General features: G+C 44.4%; 1 protein-coding gene across 1 annotated transcript in view; it reads right to left on the bottom strand.

Annotated features, from left to right (window-relative positions):
* The window catches only part of LOC137618620 (zinc finger protein 845-like), a 220,105-nt gene extending 202,095 nt beyond the window's left edge, over positions 1-18,010 (bottom strand). The window contains exons 1-2 of the mRNA XM_068348731.1: positions 17,896-18,010; positions 17,532-17,573 (exon numbers count right to left, since the gene is read on the bottom strand). The gene's annotated coding sequence lies outside the window, so the exon portion shown is untranslated. The remainder of the gene's footprint in view (positions 1-17,531; positions 17,574-17,895) is intronic.
* Between the last annotated feature and the right edge of the window lie 4,404 nt (positions 18,011-22,414).

Genomic DNA, 22,414 nt, shown 5'->3' with positions numbered 1-22,414 from the left:
ACCCGAAGGTTTTGAGCAGAGTCCCGAAGGACTCCTACTGTCATAAGAACCCGCATGATCAACATGACGAGAACCCGAAGGCTCATGATCACACAAGCCCAAAGGGTGATTGTAAAAAGACCCATAATGATCAAGGAGAACCAGCAGGTTCAAAGATGACCCCTCCGCAGGAGAGGTTTGTTCTCCTGAAGGAGAACGTTGCTTAAGATAAGGCTCTCGCTCTGCCCCTGAAGGAGAACCATAAGTATAACGGGGGACCGCCGATGCCTAGAGGCAGTCTTCTCTCAAGAACGAAAGACTCACTCCCCCGAAGGAGTAACCTGCTACTGAGAAAGCTCTGGCACCGCCCCTGGTGGATGAGCAAACTCCTACAAGTTATTTCTCGCGAACGAAAGGGAAGTTCTCTCGAAGGAGATCGTCTAAGACAAGCTTTTCCCCAGCTCTATGGGAATAAAGCGTAGGCGTATAATATATCTCGCGAAAGAGGGAGAAGTCCTCCCGAAGGAGGACATCGCCTAAGACAAGCTTTCTCCCAGCTCTATGGGAAAAAGTGTAGGCATAACAATATCTTTCTCACGAACGAGAGAAGTCCTCCCAAAGAAGGACATCGCCTAAGACAAGCTTTCTCCCAGCTCTATGGGCAAAAAGCGTAGGCGTAATAATCTCTCTCGCAAACGAGAGAGAAGTCCCCCCGAAGGAGGACATCGTCTAATGCTAGCTTTCTCCCAGCTCTATGGGAAAAAAGCATAGCCGTAATAATCTCTCTCGCGCGAACGCGAAAAAAGTCCTCCCGCAGGAGGACATAACCTAAGGCATGCTTTCTCCCAGATCTGGGGGAAAAAAGGGTAGGCATAAAAAAAAAAAAAATTAAAAAAACGAGAGAGAGATAAGTTCCCCTCGAGGGAGGAACATCAAGTTGAAGGTTGACAGCGAATGCTACCTCGTAACGTGGGCAGCTCACGAGCTACCACATGGAGCGCAGGATAACAAACAGGGCCGCCGCAGCCATCGGCCTTGTGTTCTATGTCGCTGCTACCTGCGAAAAATGACAAATTCGTAGATAATTTGTATTTTTCCTAACTATACAAACCTTAGCTATTTAATAGGGGTATTACTTTCGGCGTAACTGAAACGACGAGCCATTAAAATATAACCAGGGTTTACTACCCACACTGCTAGTTAGCGGGGGTAGGGGAGGGTAGCTTGCTACCCGGCCCCTCACACACACCTGTGCTTTAGCTCACTTTGCTTGGAGGTAGGACTTCAAGGGGGATAGGGTTGGCGGGCAAGTTTGATTAAATAGCTAAGGTTTGTATAGTTAGGAAAAATGCAAATTATCTACGAATTTGTCATTTGTTCCGTAACTGGAATACAAACCACGCTATTTAATAGGGGTGACTCACCCATTAGGAAGGGTGGACATCCCTGCCAGTCTGGCTTTTTGGCTTTGTCCGGGGGCTCGTTATTTGAGTGTGTAAGCACCCAAGAAATAAGGAGTCCTTGCACCTCGCTAGAACCTTGCTAAGCAAGGACTGCAGCCTACGCAAGCTGTGTGTTAAGGTATGAAGAAGGGTGACTCGTCCTAGGAAGTTGTTCTGAAGTTCTTTAGATGGAAACTTGTAGAGTAGGACTTTCCCAATACCAACTTGTTAGGGTATGGGGACGTAAAAGTATTAGTCTTAATACTAGGAACACAAGGAAGCATGTTATTTTTATTAATAAAATAAATTTTTGAATATACTTACCCGATAATCATGTAGCTGTCAACTCCGTTGCCCGACAGAATTCTATGGAGGGATACGCCAGCTATCACAATACTAGAAGGGGGTGTATTTACCAGCGCCACCTGTGGCCAGGTACTCAAGTACTTCTTGTTGACACCTCCTCAATTATTCCTCGGTCCACTGGTTCTCTATGGGGAGGAAGGGAGGGTCGATTAAATCATGATTATCGGGTAAGTATATTCAAATATTTATTTTATTAATAAAAATAACATTTTTCAATATTAAACTTACCCGATAATCATGTAGCTGATTCACACCCAGGGGGGTGGGTGAAAACCAGTGTACAAGATTAAAGGATAGCTAAGTATCCCATATTTCATATAATCAGTTATCCACAATAACAATGAAATAATAAGTACCTGGTAAGGAAGTCGACTTGAACCGTTACTCTGCCTTTAATAAGATCGTCTTCCTTACTGAGCGCAGCGTTCCTCTTGGGAGGCTGAATCAACTCAAAGGTGCTAAAGTATACAGGGCTGCAACCCATACTAAAGGACCTCATCACAACCTTTAACCTTGGCGCTTCTCAAGAAAGAATTGACCACCCGCCAAATCAACAAGGATGTGGAAGGCTTCTTAGCCGACCGTACAACCCATAAAAAGTATTCAAGAGAAAGGTTAAAAAGTTATGGGATTATGGGAATGTAGTGGCTGAGCCCTCGCCTACTACTGCATTCGTTGCTACGAATAGACCCAGGGTGTAGCAGTACTCGTAAAGAGACTGGACATCTTTGAGATAGAATGATGCGAACACTGACTTGTTTCTCCAATAGGTTGCATCCATAACACTCTGCAGAGAACGGTTCTGTTTGAAGGCCACTGAAGTAGCCACAGCTCTCACTTCATGTGTCCTTACCTTCAGCAAAGCAAGGTCTTCTTCCTTCAGATGAGAATTTGCTTCTCTAATCAGAAGCCTGATGTAGTAAGAAACTGAGTTCTTAGACATTGGTAGAGAAGGTTTCTTGATAGCACACCATAAGGCTTCTGATTGTCCTCGTAATGGTTTTGACCTTTAGATAGTACTTAAGAGCTCTAACTGGGCAAAGTACTCTCTCCAGTTCGTTCCCCACCATGTTGGACAGGCTTGGGATCTCGAACGACTTAGGCCAAGGACGGGAAGGAAGCTCGTTTTTAGCCAAAAAACCGAGCTGTAAGGAACATGTAGCCGTTTCAGATGTGAAACCTATGTTCCTGCTGAAGGCGTGGATCTCACTTTACTCTTTTACCTGTTGCTAAGCACACGAGGAAAAGAGTTTTTTAATGTGAGGTCCTTAAAAGAGGCTGATTGGAGCGGTTCAAATCCTGATGACATTAGGAACCTTAGGACCACGTCTAGATTCCAGCCTGGAGTGGACAACCGACGTTCCTTTGAGGTCTCAAAAGACCTAAGGAGGTCCTGTAGATCTTTGTTGGAGGAAAGATCCAAGCCTCTGTGGCGGAAAACCGCTGCCAACAAACTTCTGTAACCCTTGATCGTAGGAGCTGATAGGGAGCTTACGTTCCTTAGATGTAACAGGAAGTCAGCAATCTGGGTTACATTGGTACTGGTTGAGGAAAACTGCATTGGCCTTGCACCAGCTTCGGAAGACTTCCCATAAAGACTGATAGACTCTGAGAGTGGATGTCGTCCTTGCTCTGGCAATCGCTCTGGCTGCCTCCTTCGAAAAGCCTCTAGCTCTTGAGAGTCTTTCGATAGTCTGAAGGCAGTCAGACGAAGAGCGTGGAGGTTGGGAGTACCTTCTTTACGTGAGGTTGACGCAGAAGGTCCACTCTAGGAGGAAGAGTCCTGGGAACGTCGACCAGCCATTGCAGTACCTCAGTGAAACATTCTCTCGCGGGCCAGAGGGGAGCAACCAACGTCAGCCGTGTCCCTTTGTGAGAGGCGAACTTCTGAAGTACCCTGTTGACAATCTTGAACGGCGGGAATGCATACAGGTTGAGATGGGACCAATCCAGCAGAAAGGCATCCACGCGAACTGCTGCTGGGTCTGGAATCGGAGAACAATACAAGAGGAGCCTCTTGGTCATCGAGGTAGCGAATAGATCTATGGTTGGCTGATCCCACAGGGCCCAAAGTCTGCTGCAAACATTCTTGTGAAGGGTCCACTCTGTGGGGAAGACCTGACCCTTCCGGCTGAGGCGATCTGCCATGACATTCATATCGCCCTGAATGAGCCTCGTTACCAGCGTGAGCTTTCGATCTTTTGACCAAATGAGGAGGTCCCTTGCGATCTCGAACAACTTCCTCGAATGAGTCCCTCCCTGCTTGGAGATGTAAGCCAAGGCTGTGGTGTAGTCGGAGTTCACCTCCACCACCTTGTTAAGCTGGAGGGACTTGAAGTTTATCAAGGCCAAATGAACTGCCAACAACTCCTTGCAATAGATGTGAAGTGTCCTTTGCTCCTGATTCCATGTTCCCGAGCATTCCTGTCCGTCCAGTGTCGCACCCCAGCCCGTGTCCGATGCGTCCGAGAAGAGACGGTGGTCGGAGGACTGAACAGCCAATGGTAGACCTTCCTTGAGAAGAATGCTGTTCTTCCACCACGTTAGAGTAGACCTCATCTCTTCGGAAACAGGAACTGAGCCCGTCTCTAGCGTCATGTCCTTTATCCAGTGAGCAGCTAGATGATACTGAAGGGGGCGGAGGTGGAGTCTCCCTAACTCGATGAACAGGGCCAGCGATGAAAGTGTCCCTGTTAGACTCATCCACTGCCTGACTAAGCATCGGTTCCTTCTCAGCATGCTCTGGATGCATTCTAGGGCTTGGAAGATCCTTGGGGCCGACGGACAAGTCCGAAAAGCTCGACTCTGAAGATCCATACCCAAGGAGACAATGGTCTGGGATGGAACGAGCTGAGACTCCTCAAAATTGACCAGGAGGCCCAGTTCCTTGGTCAGATCCATAGTCCATTTGAAAATCTCCAGACAGCGACGACTTGAGGGAGCTCTTAAAAGCCAGTCGTCTGACGGAGCCGGACACAAGATCATGATACTGCTGCACAGTCTGTAAACTGTCAATCATGGGCAAGCGAGGAAGTACAGTGACAACCCGATTCTGTCTAGACTGTCTGGGTCGTACAGACAACTCCTTAACGGGTTGCTGAGGTTGCCCACTGCGTCACAACAAGTCCCTTCTGTTGGTTGTTGAACGTCTTCCCCGTGACACATTGACTCCGTAAACAAAAAATCCTCTAACAAGGACTAAGCTTGGACTGCATGTCATGCAACACAGCTCAAGGTCTATGGGAGCAGGTGTGGTAACAGACGGGATTAGCGGCTGAAGTGTAACCATTACCTTCCCTGTAAGCATGTTATGCTTAAATAAAAGTCCATAAGAGGTTATGCAGCTAAAGGCTCCCTCCAAATGACAGAGTCCTCAAGGGAATATCAGAAGGAGGGAGAAAAGAACTTTCTCATCTACAGGGACCTTATCCTAGAAAAGCTAAGTTCTCTGAGTGAGGGTTCACTGGTGCAAAGCAGCAGACTAGAAGGCAACGTTATGAAACTGCTTGACAGTCTAGTGAGTTGGCAACAACCCAAGATGTGTTGAGAAGCATGCGGTAAGGTATGCAGAGCATGATGTATGCAGAGTATGCTGTATACAGAGCATGCTGAATGCAGAGCATGCTGTATGCAGAGCATGTTGTATGCAGAGCATGCTGAATGCAGAGCATGCTGAATGCTGAGCATGTAGGAAGTAGAGCCTGCTGTAAGCAGAGCCTGCTGAAAGGAAAGCAGAGCGTGTGCATGGCGTTTAACATTTCTCAGAAATTCCATGACCAGTGCTAGAGTGCTTAATGCATGCTTGCATGGGGTTTAAACCATGGTATGCTGAACAGCAGAGTCAGAACGAGCTGGAACAACAACAGAGGTTTCCTCAACTTGAGGGAAAACCTGAGGTTCAGACTGCATAGGCTGAACAACAGACGGAGCAGAAGGCAGGTGCAAGGGTGAAGGAGGTTGACTCCTAGCAAGAGTTGCACCCAAGGATTGTACCAGCTGAGCGGAGGACGGAGGCGGAGTAGTCCGTTCCTGTTCCTGAGAGATGAGTGGAACATGAGAAGGTTGAGGCTGCGCAGAACAAGGTAAAGTTCTAGCAAGCTGAGGCTCCTGAGGCGCAAGTGCATGGTGTAGATGAGCTTGCCTAGATGAGGGTTGAACTCGGTGCAGCGCTGGTTGAGCAGACAGACTCACGGAGGGGAGAGGTTGTTGTACCCCAACCGAGAGTTGCACCACTGGAGGAGCAGCAAGGGGAGGAGGAGGAAGAGTGTAACTCTCCTGATCCCAAAGCAAGGGTTGCCTTAAAGAAGGCTGAGGCTGAACAACACTGTGAACAGCAAACTCCGAAAGTGGTTCAACATCGTACGCCTGGCAGATGGAGCTGCGACTGGGTGCAGCGAGTGCAGGCGGGTGCAGCACAGGCTGAACGGGTGCAGGAGGTTGGTGCACCACCGGTGCAGGCGGGTGCAGCATAGGCTGAACGGGTGCAGGAGGTTGGTGCACCACCGGTGCAGGCGGGTGCAGCACAGGCTGAACGGGTGCAGGAGGTTGGTGCACCACCGGTGCAGGCGGGTGCAGCACAGGCTGAACGGGTGCAGGAGGTTGGTGCACCACAGGTGCAGGAGGTGCAACACTCTCAGCACGACACTCACGCATCAAGTCCGAAAGCTGTGCTTGCATGGACTGAAGTAGAGTCCACAACATCATACGCCTGGCAGATGGTACTGTGATCAGGCGGAGCGAGTGTAGGAGGAGGGAGTGTAGGCGGAGGCGGTGGAGCAACACTCTCAGCCCGACACTCACTCATCAAGTCCGAAAACTGTGCTTGCATGGACTGTAGTAGAGTTCACAACATCGTACGCCTGGCAGATGGTGCTGCGACCAGGCGGAGCAGGTGCAGGCTGGGCGAGCACAGGTGCAGCGAGAACAGGTGGAGGGAGTGCAGGCGGTGTAACACTCTCAGCCCGACACTCATGCATCAAGACCGAAAGTTGTGACTGTATGGACTGCAGTAGAGTTAACTTGGGGTCGGCAGACACTAAGTTCTGCTGAGGTAAAGCCTTAACAGCAGAGATCTGTTGTGGCAGAACCTTACTCCTCTAAGTCGGAGTGTAATCAACTGATGACTTAGGAGAGTCAGAGCTAACCCAACGACTGCATTCGGGTTGTGAACTTTAACTTCGTACGTCTGGCATAGGTCTGGACTTAACGTTTAAGAAGTCTTGAGACCTGAGACCAGCGTTACTCTGCCTTTATTTTCTCCCCTAATCTCTTCTGCAGACGAGCAAAATAAGGGCTCAATCGTCTGCGGGTGGGAGTGACGGTCTCGGTAAGACACGCCCACAACCACCGAGAATACTTCTGTGCGCCGATCAAGGCCTGCTGAACCCTTATGCCCTTCGACATTGCTTCTCCCCTGGGCTTGGGAGCTTGCAAGAGGTCCCGGACTGGGAGGACGACTGGCGCGCACAAAAGTACCCTCACGCACTAATCACTTATCACTTTGATTTCTGTTTGCACTCATTTCACTGAACTCGAAACTTAAGTGGTTTGTACCTGAAATACGCAATTCTATCCTTTCTCAAAGTTAGTAATTGCGAAAACAGAATTACAATGTAACAGAAAAATCTAATGAAAGATAAATCAGTGGTTGGAAAGAGACTAAACACTAGATCACTCTAGAAACGTTTAGTTTCTTCCCCTAAAGAGACTAGGGAGAAGAGCAAAAATCGATAATGACGTTACTCGTACGCCTGGCAGGCTTGAATGAAACGTTTATCCTCTTTCTCCCTCCGTCTCTATCTCTCTCTCTCTCTCTCTCTCTTGACTTAGAACCTGAGAGAAGAGCCCAATCATATATATCGTAAAAAACATATTATTGTTAAAGGAAAAAACTGAAAAGTTCCTTTATTAGGATCAAAACCATTAAGTTAAGAAAGAATGAACAAAACGCTAGACACGGTTACTCTTACTGCAACGTGAAACCGTGAACATTCTTTCTCTATCGTAACGATAGAGTGCAAGTTGAACGTTCTGAACGTCAACAACTGCAGAGACAAAACAAAACGTTAGTTCAGCTTTGAAAACAGTACGAGACTGTCAAAGAAAATCTTTCAAACTCTGTGGCGGAAATAGCATAATATGTTAACAGGTAAAACCGAAATGACGGGCTCAAAGTTTATTAACTTCGGTAAAAGACCGCCTACTATTAGGAAGGTCGAATATAAACAAATATAAAAATTAATTTTAATGAGTTTATAATAAAAGGAAGTTAATCGAAGAGGCCTATAAGAGGCAGAGAGATATAAAATAAATCTATAACTTTGTTAAGCAAAATTAAGAAAGAGAGTCTATACTCTCTTAGACACCAACACTTCCGTCTAAGGGAAGGGTCGGCCATTGAAAGGTGAACGAGAGTTCATACTCTCTCGTCACCAAAATTAATCAAATTAATTCCAAAAGCTAACTAAGCTAATATAGAAGTTTTCCAGTAAAGCGACAGCCGAAATCAAAGAGAAATACTTCACCAAAGTCGTGAAAATACTCCAAGAACATAAGCGTATCCCAGAACGTCTTGCCGGAAGCACGACAGAGGAATAATTGAGGAGGTGTCAACAAGAAGTACTTGAGTACCTGGCCACAGGTGGCGCTGGTAAATACACCCCCTTCTAGTATTGTGATAGCTGGCGTATCCCTCCATAGAATTCTGTCGGGCAACGGAGTTGACAGCTACATGATTATCGGGTAAGTTTAATATTGAAAAATGGTTTACCTGCAGTGGTTTGAGGTCAGCTATGCAGAGAACCCAGGATGGTGCTTTCCCGAGAGGGTAGGATGAAGAAAAGAATAAGAGCCAGTTAAATCTTTTCATTCACGCAGACTAAAACCATGTAACAGTGCCCTCAACCTTCTGCTACTTGTCCAATAAGGAGCTTGAGGTACACAACCAGCTGTTGTGCAGCCACCACTGGACCGATAGAGATCGTATCGAGTTCCCATGGGTCACGTCTTGCAGGAGAAAGGTTGTGAAAGTCCCCTGGAGCATTCCCATTCTTTCATGTAAAACCTGCGTCACAGAGTAATCTGCTAAGAAGGTCCAGGGGCAGAGTTATGACCCTGACACTGTGAGTCGTCATGTCGAGATGATGTTTCGGTGATCCTCCTCTAGTCTCTCTTGGTGCTGACAAGAGGAGTTACCCGGGCAGGCTGTTGCCGTTTTCTTTAGGTAAAGTCTCATACCTTACCCTGGGTACAGTAACGGATGATCTGGATCGTACGTTACCTAGTTGAGACTTGTGTGGGATCCGTCACCTCTGGAGACTGTATCTGGTGACATACTCAGGGACGAAACTGAACATTGTCTTTCGCCCTTCTCAATAATGGGCAATGTCGAAAGAGAGACCATGAAGTTCCTTAACTTGTATGGTTGCTGTCCGAGTTTGTAGGAACATTGTGTTCTCAAATCAGGCGGAAATCTGTTGCCTGGTGAAGTGGAACACAAGGAGGTCCCTTTAGGGATCGGAGATTGAACCATGTTCTGAGAGGAAGGTCTCAATTCCGACTGGGGGAAAGGCAAGTAGTAAGTCCGAATAAGTTAGGAAAAGTCTATCGATGAAAGGGTGTCCCTTTCTTTCAGTATGAAGGTGAAGGATCAAGGTTGAGTGCTCATCTTTACCTGTCGAAACTGAATAGGGGATCCTTTCCTCTTGCATATACTCGAGGATTCCCCTACTGCTGGAATCGAGGTATCGAGAGAAGAGACACTTTCCCATGACGCCAACCACACAAGACGTGATACTGCCTGGTAGACTGATACTGAGGAACTTCTCGGGTATCTAGACAACCTTTTCGCAAAGAGGTATTGGGTAGTCTTCAAGCGTTCACTCAAAGCAAAGCTATAGCTTGTGGTAGGTGTCGAAGTGGGTTGTCTCATATGCGCAGAGGGTTCTCTTGGAGGCTCTATAAGGAGTTGCAAAAGGTTTGGAGACCTTTCTGCATAATGCCATAGCGGAGCTAGGAGAGTCCTTGAGAGGTTGACCGATGTTCTAGCCTTGTTGAGTGCCATTCTCCAGATAAAACAGGGACGAGACGAAAACGATTGTTGTACCCACCGTTATTGCCAGAGAGCCTTGGGGTCAAGGGCTGGTGAGCAACGGTAGCCTGAGGTTCAGGAGCATTGTGAACAGACCCCCTAGTTGGAGGACCTCGTAAAGTCGGAACTTTGTTGGCTACATGGCGATCCAAAGTCCATTCGGTATACCTATCTGAGATGCTGTGCACAGATTGTCGGCGAGCCTGTTCTTCCAGTCTGAAATGAAGCGGGCTGAAAGTGGTACCGAACGGACTTTGGCCCATCTTAGTGTTTATACTATTAGATGGGAAGATTTTACAAGCCAGTTCCTACTTGCTTGTTGATGTGAGTCTCTATGTGGTGTGCGGTGTGTCGTCCATCACGTTACTGATTGGTCTGTTAGGAACCGATGAGGCTGTTGAAGGACCGGAAAGTTGGCCTTCATCTCTTAAGATATCTAAGTGAAGGTACCTTCGGGCTCTGTCCAAAGGGCTGAGGTCATGTGGTGCAGCACTCTGGTCCCTCCTTTCTTCTTTTTCCCGACTCCAGTCTCTTGGAATGGAAGTCGTTCTCGTTTTGAGAAGATTTCTGTGTAGATTGGTGTTTAGAATCATTCCCAGATACACCAGTCTCCTGGGAGGGAAGTAGGGAAGATTCCGTAGGTTTACCCTGATAACTGGATCTTGGTAAAAAGACTTCAGAAGTTCCAGTGTTAATGCAAGGTTGCCACTGAGTCTGCTAAGGTCAGTCAGTCGTCCCGAGAGAGCGGAGACGGAAGCCGATCCTGTGAGACTAGGATGGGTGTAATGAAAAGACTGAAGCACAGTGCCTTGAACTGGTGATTCTTGTTTGCCTAGACTGAATCTTCCAACCTTCCTAGATGGATGGTTTGGACCTGGGAGTAAGTGTCCTTTAGGTCCAATGTGCAAATGAAGACCTGAGGTCTTAACCCTCAGTCGAGCTCCAACATGGTGTGGACATCGACCCAAAGGGACAGCTCCTTGGTGATCCTTTTGCATGGAAGATTATTGACGCTGGAGTCTTGACTCGTGTCGTAAAGGAACAGGAGTGATACCCAGTGTAAGGATTCTTCTCTGAGAGTGAATTTCTTTAGAAGGTAGGCCATGCTTAGCCTTACCACGTGTCCTGATGGGATTGATGCTATTCCTTAGAATAGAATTAATCTGGCGAATGTTAATCAATGGTTAACCGTTGGGTATCGTGGATACTCTGCAGTTGGAGAGTGCTCGCAAGTAGTTCCCTGTTGCCAAGCCGTTGATGAAGGTTGACTAACGTTTACCGATCACTTTAGAGTGATGGCAAAGGGCCAGTAGCGATAAGTATGTTGTATAACTTCTGATTTAGGAACTACAGGAAGGGGTTGACTAGCAAGTTCGAGTCACGAACTGCTGGCAAATAACCGATGACCAATGAATCGGTGGTCTGTGCGCCGATGGTGAGTTTGAGATCAGCCAGCTGATTATGGTCCCCCCTGTTTGGTCAGAGATGAGCAAGCTGAAGATGGGCTGATCACAGATCAGCGAGCTGAGTTCAATGATCGAAGAAAGATGAGCTGCCCATCGGTGATCTAGTGATCAGCAAGCTGATGACTGGTTATTGACTAGCAACCGATGATTGGAAATGCTAGCAATTGGATATCGATAGTCATTGGAGGGATTAGAGGTCACAAATCAGCATTGAGCTAGCAATTGGTGATCTGGTGATCGGCAACCTAGCGATCAGTAAACTGTGAACTAGTCATCAGTAAACAGTGATCTAAAGATCAGTCTGTTGATGCTTTCCTGTTTGCTGCCGCTGGTCTGTCAAGGAAAAAAGTAACTTCAGAAGAGAGAGGGACCAAGGATTCCCCAATTCGATTCCCTTGCAAGATGGAATCTTTGGGATCTTGAATCCTTCTGTGGAATCTTATTCATCATTTCCCGGTGGCAATGTTTATGTGCTTGCGGGGAGGAATGGGGCAATGGTGACCTGTCCAAAAAGTTTTACTCCTTTTGCTGAATATTGATCAAGTGTGTAGGTGAGTGTGGAGTGATGGCACACAGGATGATGCTGGTGCTTAATATCTGCCTGGAGAGCAGGCAAGCGCTGGTTCTTAGACAAGAGCTGGTGCATTGGATCTGCGAGCCTTGACTCTTTGGCAAGAGCTGGCGCATGAATCCGGGGACCGTAACTGCGCAGGAGGGCGCACGAAAGTGAGGAAGATCGCTGGTGCTATAAGGCACTGTGTAGTTTTGTGCATTCTCCCTAGAATGCACAAGAGCGTGTGACTGGTTGCACAAGAGTAGGAGCATTGGCGCGTGCGTGAGAGTACTGCGTGAGAGTACTACGTGGAGATTGTTTGCGAGTGTGTGCGGAAGACCATCAGCATTCGTACGTAGAAGACCGTCGGGGCGCACGGAAGGCTGTGTGCGTGCACTCAATATTATGGGAGCGCGCATACGCGAAGGCCGTCGGAGTGCGCCCGCACGTAAGGCCGTCAGTGCGCTTGCGCGGTAGACTGTTGGCACACGTGCAGGATACCATCGGTGCCCGTGTGCAGAAGAAAGTCGGCACGCACATGCGCAATATTGTTGGTGCGCGTGCGGGAGACCCTAGGCGCTTGCGCTGGGGAGAAAGTCGGCGATGCGCGCGGAACTGTTGCCGCGTGCGCGTGCAAGACTATGAAGCACGTGCAAGAGCATTGGCGCTTGCGCGCGTGGAAAATCATCGATGCGCATGGTGGAGACCATTGGTACCCGCACGCGGAAGATTGTTGGTGCATACAACACTGTTGGCGCGTGTGCGGAAGACCATCGGCACGCGCAAAACTATTGGGGCTCGCACAAGACTATCGGCACACGCGTGCAGAAAAATCCTGGCATGCACGTGTGCAAGACTATTGGCACGTGCGCGGGAGACCATCGGTACCCCCGCGCGGAAGATCGTCGGCGCTCGCGCGCATAAGAATGTTGGCGAGCGCGCGCGGCAGATCATCAGTACCCGCACGCGAAAGATCGTCGGCGCTTGCATGCGTATATAAGAGCCGACGATCTTCCACGCGCGGGTACCGATGGTGTCCCGCGCGCGGAAGATCGTCGGCGCTCGCGCGCGTGAGAATATCGGCGAACGCGCGCGCGAAGGTAGTGCTAGTAGGCTGGAGGGTCAGCTGGTAGGTTGACCAATGGCAGGACGATCAGGAACTGGGATGTGCCCTTCAAAAAAGGGCGAGCATCCACCGATGGGGACCGTAAGCAGGTCTGCTTTTGAGTCCAGGACCGAAGTCCTTCGTTGTAGTGCTAGGTAGTACTGGTAGATCAGTAGGTCAGCTGGCAGGACGATCAGAAACTGGGATGTGCCCTTTAGAAGGGTGAGCATCAACTGATGGGACAATGAAAGGTCCGTGTTAGAGTCCAGGACCGAAGTCCAAAGGACTACGTTGCAGCACAAGGTTGCGCTGGTAGATCGGTGGGTCACTGGAAGGTCTACTTGATCCTTGAAAGAGGTGTCTCTATGAGAGGCCTCTCCCGCAAACGAGAGAGGTGACTACTTCGAAGAAGAGACTTTGAAGACACTCGTGATGACGCCCCTTAGGGCAGTTTGATCAGCAAGCTGACCTTATCAGTAGCAATCCTCCGAATAGGAGTCTCTATGAGTGGCCTCTCTTGCAAAAGAGAGAGGTGACACTTCGTAGAAGAGACTTGAAGACACTCGTGATGACGCCCTCTAGGGCCGGTGGATCAGCAAGCTGACCTTAGCAGTAGCGATCCTCCGAAGAGGAGTCTCTATGAATGGCCTCTCTCGCGAATGAGAGAGGTGAACACTTCATAGAAGAGACTTGCCAAGACTGTGCTCCACCCCTGAAGGAAGAGAACCTCAGCAAGGGGGGAGAGAAGTTTCGCCGAAGGGCAGCAACAGTAGTCGGAGGCGATGAATTTATTAAGGTATGGGAAGTTCTCCCTCTCAAAGGGAAAAAACAACCTCACACCTGGGGAGGAAACCTCCCTCGGAAGGGAAGTTGTCCAACCACTGGAGGCGAACCTCCTTTAGTGTTCTAAGATGATCTGAAGTGCTGGCCATGTTGTCACGGGAGTACTTCGAAGAGAAAGGATGACGCCCATGACGACAACCTCTGAGGGATGGCAGTGACAGCAGATTCCCCAGTTATGAACAGAACAGCTCTGCTTCTTTGGCACTCTTTAGTCGAATGAAGAAAAACTGCATAGTTAACTGGGAAAATAAAATTAAATAATTATTTAACAGAAATTCCCTAGGTAGGAACTCCGAAGAGGAACCCCGAGGGAATAAAATAAAATAAGAATCAAGTATGCGCCCTTTCTTCCCCAGATGACATCTACGGGAGAAGGGGGGAGCGGAGTAACTGTAAAAAAACAGAATTATAATTATTCAAATCATCTAGGAATATTCACTAATAGTGAGAACCACTGACCCCCCGAAGGAAAGTGTTCCCCACAGAGAAAGCTGAAAAGTTAAAATACTATTAGATTTCACTAAAAAAATTTGAGACAAACAATCGGAAGAGCAACCTAACCTGCACACGGGAAAGGAGACCCCGCAATAGTACGTTGCTGTAGTAAAGGTGAACGACCTCGAGAAGAGAGAGACCGAAGTCGCTCAGAATCCAAGTTTCCCGTAGGAAAAGAGGAAAAGGTGGAAGACAATAGTTAAATGAAGATGGTCCAGGTGATGACGATTCCCCTGCGGCGGCCGAGATAATGGATATATGCCAACGGGAAGACTGATGGACCAGAGAGGGAAAGGTCGTTCCCCAGGAAGTAGAACTGTGCTGGCCTTGCTACTACGCAAGTGTCGTTGTCGTATATCACACACACAGCACAATCACTGAAAAGGAAACTTACTACATTTCTATACACATATATATACATAAACATTAAGAATGTTTATATATATATTTACAAGTATAAGAAAAAGTAAGTTAAAAGACAAAAATTAATGGCAGTTCAAAATAGGCGAGGAGAGAGAGAGGATACAACCGTTCTCGCTCCGAGCCAAAAAGTAAAGTGAGCTCAAGCACAGGTGTGTGTGTGTGTGGTGGGGGGGAGGGTAACAAGCTACCCTCCCCTACCCCCCACTAACTAGCGGTGTGGGTAGTAAACCCTCGTTAAATTTTAATGGGTTGTCATTTCAGCTACGCCGAAAGTAATACCCCTATTAAATAGTGTGGTTTGTATTCCAGTTACGGAACAAACAAAATTGTAATCAATTACAATTCATGCTCCGCTGCACAACATACACTATTCGGGGAATAAGTCACCTTCCTTGTAAAATAATTCCTCGAAAGGGAGCTGAACTGTTATACACTTTAATTCAGTAATGAAATAAACACATATCAGTGTTGAGAACCTGCCGACTATCAACGCAGGGTAGGGCGGTAATGACAACTCCCTTACAACGGAGGCAGCTGGATACGTTGTCAACAATACTTAAAGTTACAAGAATCTAACTACATAAACCTATATTTTCATCTATACATATATATACTCCTATATATGTAAGATAAATGAAAACACACTCAAGAGATAAACGAACAGAAAAAAAAATCAAGGCAAGTCTTTGCTGGAGAGAAAGGAAGCATATCCGTCCTCTACCAAGCCATTAGGTAAAGTGGTTACTCAGCCGAGAGGTGTGAGTGAGCGGGGTAGCCAGTCTACCCCACCCCCCTCCCGCTAACTAGCGGATGGGGTAGTTATCCCTCACTAAAATTATCATGGCTCATCTTTCAGCTACGACGAAAGTTTATCCTATAAATAGCGGAGGGTTTGTATCTACGTTAGAACCAATAATGAATTCATTAAATTTGTAAATGCTTGTCCCAACAATCTACATACGACATACCATTCGGCGCATGAATGTTGGAGACGTGTGGGACAAATGGACAACAACTAACCCAAACTTTCCCCCCCAACTTGTCCTACAAGCCGTGTCCTCACCTTCCTAATGACGTAACAGGGGGCTAACAGCCCCCTGCAACCCACCAAGCACTGTCGCTATCATACAAACACCACAAACTTACCTAACTAACCTACTAGTTCTCAGGTCACAACCCTTAGCCTGGGGGCAAGCCCCTGGACCCCCTTCCTAGGTCTATCTCCTACACAAAAAAAAATCGATGGGCAGCACTCTAAATTAAATTATAACTTAACCACATTTTAATAATTAAAAACGGTAAATTTCTATAAAATGAGCATCACTCTAAATTATATCTTAACCATACTGTAATAATAAAAAAGTTACTCAGGATTACCTTAATATTCATAGTCGCTAAAATTCCGTAGGTCTAAAAACAATGTCCTCAATGCATCAAACTGATCTATATGAGTAGTGTAATAAACTTGACCATAACGATCAAAGAAAAACTATAGGGAACACGTTTGTCCATTATAGCGGTTGGCCTTGGAGAGGCCGACCTCATGGTTCAGGTCAATCATGAGTCTCGAGGGGGGTTTTATTAAAAAATTGTTTAAATCACGCAGCCAACAAAAGTAGGTCTAGAAGCGCACAGAAATGAAAGTTTAGTTTGGGTTGATTGTTTGATACTGGCTTAATCTACCGAAACATCTTAACTAGATGTTGTCTAACCTAACCTTTGGCTGTATACATATCAAATTAGTGCTCGGCATAATTTCAGACGTATCCCAACAATCTACAATCTTGACAGAGGGTTAAGAATGTAGATTGTTGTAATTAGCAAAAACATAAGTCCATCCAAGCATCGATAAATGTTCAAACTTGCGCCACCAGCTGATAGGCGAACGGGGTGCCACCCAACGGGTGTTATTATAGTCAGGTAGGAAGCAATGCTTGGGGGAAATTTAAGATCGAGTAAATTGGCCATGGCTTCAGCGAACTACGAATTATAACGACCTTTCCCTTACCTAACAATTCATGATAATTTTTACAGCAGTATCGAATGCCACTGTAAAGAACATGTCCAAACAACTACAAATTTGATGGTGGGATAAGAAAGTATATTGATGGGACAGCATTAAATTGTAAAAATGAACGATTCTTGGCATGGGACGACACGGGCTCTATCCATCGGGAAAGTTTGGAAACTAATCAGGAGCTACCCGTGCCATGGAGCAGATCAAAACAGGACTTGGAAAATTTTCAGAGAGGTGGGCGAAACTTTTATTTTGACCGACAGCCTCAGATTTAATCCTGAAACCTAATGAACCAGTAATGATTAATTGATATACGCTGTTTAAAATCATGTGGGGAACATAGTATTATTGTAAAAAAAAAAACAACTTTCCACCCTAACCTAACCTACAAGCAGTGTCCCTACCCATTTACCTAACAGGAGGGGCCTAGCGACACCCGTGACCCTCCTTACACTGCCTTTTCTAAGTTAGCTATAATAATACATACAGGTGGCCGCTATCATACATAAACCCCAAATATTTAGATAGATACTGTTTATGATTAAAGAATGTGGTAGGTTTGTAGATTGGCGGACAAACCCTTGCTCATGAACTAATTTGCTCAACCAGAAAGATATCTGTTGACATAAGATGGTCCCTTGCAAAATGTACCTACAATAATGTGTCCTTTAATGATTAGTTAAGAGCTTGGGTATATATATACACTTTAATATGACTGTTTCGGCATTATAATTTAAGCAGTCTTGTGCTTACCGACTGTCATGGATGCAACTCTTCCCAGAAATGCTTCTTGTTCTGTAAAGAGAAAAATGCTTTTAGTTATTATTCCATAAATAATGGAACATATCATTATTACGCAAAGTTTAAGGGAGACAAATTTACCCAAGGGAGTTGGTGGCCAAGGTATGTTAGGCCACAGCAATTTAGGTTACGTGTTCTAAAATTAGTTAGGAATATGCTAAGCCTATATAGCATACCATGATTTAGACGATAGTTTAGGTCTGCATAAGACGAGCATACTTATAATCTCAAGTAATACAAGTCTTGTTGATGGGAGAGAGTGAAGTTACTACCGATGGGGAAGCATTTAGGACTGAAAGTCATGGCCAGAACTTACTTGAATTTATCGCCTCTACAAACTCCTATAAAAACTCCTAATAGCACTGTAACCGATAAAACACTGAACTTCGGTTGCAAATGTTGGGCAGAGTTTTGGTTACCATAAGTCGATTTGATAGTCTCCAGCCTCAAGGGTTCAAGTTCCAGGTTCCTCGTTGCTCTCTCCACAACACTGTGATTGTGGGCACACTACTAGATGATGAGTAGACGGCACAGTTTGCATTTTCTTACTTCTAATTCTAGGACCTTTCCAATATACTGGTCAACCTCTTTAGTTGAGGTTACTAAATTCCCTATATCTATGTTATTTTTTCTAAATTTCCTTAACTCATTACAGTTAAAAATATGCTCAGTAGCATCCTCTGCCTATCTACACAACACACAAAGCCTATCATTATCATTCCTATTTCTATAATTTTCTTTTATTGTTAGCATATTTAACTTTGTTTATTTATAACTATTATGGCCTCATTAGTGTCAATTTTTCTTAAGTCATCTCTTCTACCATTACTATTCACAAACCTCAGTTTGATCATCTCTGCTTTCTTTTCTTCTATTTTTCTTTTAATTTCATTTGTCACTTTACATTTTTTTGAGCTGTTGCTTTTTATACCTTCTTACTTCTATTTTAATAGCATATTTATTGCATTTTTCAATTATATTTTCCCCCAAACATTCCCCGTATGGTTCTCTTATTTGATCTTCCACTCCCTGCTTAACTAGCCGTTTGTCATATGTTATGAAATAGCATCATCTTCTATACCCTATTCGATTTTCAACTGGCCATATTCCTGTTTCAGCTATTAGCCCCCAGTATGGTGTGGTAGCAACGTGTTCAAACATTCCTTTTATAATATTGTATTGTATACTAACGAGTTCTTTCATTTCTTTTTTTTTCTTTTATTACACCCCATGTCTCAATATCTGCAAACATTGTAGGTACTATTACTGTGTCATGGATCTTTATTCTCACTAGCAATGCCATTAAATCTCCTACTCTGTTACTTCCTAACTTCTTGCACCATGTATTCTATTTTTACTTCTTTTTTACTTTTGCTACGACTATAGTTTCCCTTTTCTGAGTAGAGCCATTCTCCTAAGTATTTATATTCCTCAACTGTTTCTAGCCTTCTATTTCCATCTTCCAACTTCTCGTGAGTTAGTAGTAGTTGTTATGCTACAAACTCTATTCTATTCTTCCGTTCATTTAGATATTTTCCTTTTGTTCATTCTTTGAATGTGATACTTTTTCTATCTTTCCTTGCTTCTGTGTTTTGCATTTCATCGGTCAAAAATTTGTTTTCTTCAAACCGAACTTATAATATCATCACTCAAATAAAAGTTTATTTGATTTAACTTTTACGTTTTTTCTTTAGAAACCATTTATGGAGTTTATTCATAAGTCTAAACTTTATATATTAATTGAGGTGTTGAACGTTGAGCAACATCTATAACACAAACTCCCTTGTCTCTTCCTTCATAAATATTGACGAATAAAAGATGAGATGATCATTTGAATCATCACATCAAAATATATTCTCGTCGGTAAACACAAACAAAAATATTAATTCAAAACTAAATTTGCCATACAAACTGCTTAGGAACAGAACTCCAACATTTCCCCAGTTATAACATGAACTTTCAGAAGAGCCAATATCACCGGATATGTTCTTTAGGAAGCAGATGGGTCTACCCCAACAGGAATAACCTTCGTAAGAACATAATAAGGAAATTTTTTAATGATGGATCCTGAGTTTGGTTTTAGATGTCAGCGAATTTAACAATCCTTAGAAAACACTGCAATTGCAAAGGAAAATCTCCGCATGATTACATTTGGTTGAATATTTGTTTACAAACGGGTAAATCGATTGTTCTTTTTTTCTCCAGATTGCAAAGAGACAAGAACCAAACAAAACTTAAAATAACGAAGACTAAAAAGAAAATTTGATGAGATGTAACATAAATATAAAAAAATCCTGACAAAAAATCTTTGTCTCTGTTACTTTAACTTGATGGGAGAAAAGTGTGAATCTACTTTGATTTCAAAGATTCATTATTTCTATTTAATACTCTGAGTATCAATCATAAAACAGCTGATAATATCCCAGAATATTCTCCCTTTCCTTCCTCCCTCCCTCGCTTGCTTGCTTTCTTGCTTGCTTGCTTCCTTCTTTCCTTGCTTGCTCCCTTCCTTGCTTCCTTCCTTCCTCCCTTGCTCTTTTGCTTGCTTCCTTCCATGCTTCCTTCTTTCCTTCCTTCCTTTCTTGCTTTCTTCCTTGCTTGCTTGCTTGCTTTCTTGCTTGCTTGCTTCTTTCCTTCCCTCCTTTCTTCCTTCCTTCCTTCTCTTGATCATCAAACCACAATTAGTCAACAAGAATCAAAAGCAAAGATTTTTGAAGGCACCAGTCTGATCCCTACATCTTACATCCTTCCATCCAAAGGGTTTCATAAACCATAACAACATCCATCAAAAAGGAAATTAAATAGAATCCCATGAATTAAGTTTTTCATAATAAAAGTCTCAAAGTACTTCACATTATTGACATCAAGGCTTCTAGTGCTATATGAAAGTAGTAACGTTTTTAGTTACAGGGTTGAAATTTATTTTGGCAAAAGAAGATCTCTCTCTCTCTCTCTCTCTCTCTCTCTCTCTCTCTCTCTCTCTCATGCAATTGCTATCTAGTTTTTTTCACATTTTCTCCGCTTTTTTTCACAAACCTTTGTAATAAAAGTTGAATACTTTAATGATTGAGAGGATCAACTTCAATGAAATGACTGAATCGAAGTTGAGAAAAGACCTTTGTATCAATTCATAACTATCAAACTCAATTGATAGATTCATCATTGAGAATTTTATGATAAAAGGAATAGACTTTTAGGTGTGCCTAATTAGGATAATATCTGTTAATGAAAAATAGTCATTAGGATAACGAAGTCAAATGTAGGCCTATTGGTTAAGAAAATAATTACTGGAATGTTTCAGCTTTAGATAATGTTGGCAGATTGAAAAGGCCTTTCACCGAAATGGCGTTTTCCGAAATGAAAGAAATTTCTTCTCTTTCTTTAACTTAATGAATAATGAGTATTTGCACAGGCAGATTATTTGATGACATTTCTATTTCAGAAAGAAATATCTCCAACACACAACAGAAGATATTATTCAAAGGTGTTTTCATGAAACACTTCAAATTCAATAATCTATTGAAGAGTATAGTTGATTGATAGATTAGAGATTTTTCACATTTTAGATACCTATTTGAGAGAGAGAGAGAGAGAGAGAGAGAGAGAGAGAGAGAGAGAGAGAGAGAGAGAGATTTTTATTACTAGTTGGAGGATATAATCCGTCAAAGACAGCTGGATGCAGAATATATACGTCTGATAAATATTCATTCCCAGAAGCACCTCATGAATGAATAATGATTGGAAATGTCACTGAAAATTCATGAATGAGGGATAAAGAATATTATTTAATAAGTGCAGTTTAAAAGGACTTCTTTTGACTAGCATTCTAAAATTGGGATTTGCTGAATTCCGTTGATGGTCTGATGTGAGATGAAGTTGAACAAGCCAAGGCTTGTACAGTTCCTCGATTTGACCTAAAGTCAATCGTTTATTGAGTTTGTGTTTCATGTACATTAGTATAGTGTTTGTACATCCGTATGTTACATAAATGCAAATATTATTAGGTTAATGTTGTCTGGAATATGTTGATAGAAGACTAAGGAACTACGAGATTGGGTACTTATTCTCTCTCTCTCTCTCTCTCTCTCTCTCTCTCTCTCTCTCTCTCTCTCTCTCTCTCTTTCTGATCCACAGTTTTTACTAGCTTTCTATCCATCTATACTTGACTTCGACCTATCCTAATTGACTAATGACCAGGTAAACTATCCCCTGTTTTAATCAGATCATCTGAGGTACCAAAGTATTTAAAAGAACGAACCCAATTCTCCTCATTTCATCCATGAATCGAACGCAGTCTCTCTTCGTGGAGGATTGAGTGTCATGGCCACTACACCGTGAGATTAAGAGTTGTGATCAGCCCAAGACCTTGTACCAACCGTGTGTCACACAATTGTACATAATTCCTTTTGTATATATTATGCTTGTATCTTAGCTCTTCCCTCGCACTAAAACGAATATGAAAATTCATGTGTCCGATTTTCCTCTGTAACATTGTCTGTCTCGTGAACATGTTATGTCCTGTTTCCTTGAGGTTTAGTATATAAAGGAGAGTGTTCTATAATAATATAATTCAGTTGATTGCATCCTGCCTTTGAGTTCACAACCCTCTCTCGGCCCGTCACATTGGTGACCCCGGAGTGACTCGCTCCTCCCGCCTCCCCACCCTCCCCCCCTCCTTCTGCCTTTCACCGTTACTATGACGCCGTCAACGCATACCTTCTGCAGCAGTACTCGCCGTCGCCAGCCGCCCGTATAGCAACGCTTTTTCAGCTTTCTCAACAACCGTTGGGGAACCAAAGGGCTTTGCTCACCCTCGGGAAAATGACCAGTATCAC

Source organism: Palaemon carinicauda, chromosome 25, assembly GCF_036898095.1.
Source record: "Palaemon carinicauda isolate YSFRI2023 chromosome 25, ASM3689809v2, whole genome shotgun sequence".
NCBI classification, from domain to species: domain Eukaryota; kingdom Metazoa; phylum Arthropoda; class Malacostraca; order Decapoda; family Palaemonidae; genus Palaemon; species Palaemon carinicauda.
Note: the sequence above shows the minus strand (reverse complement) of the source record. Positions and strands in the feature narration are given on the sequence as shown.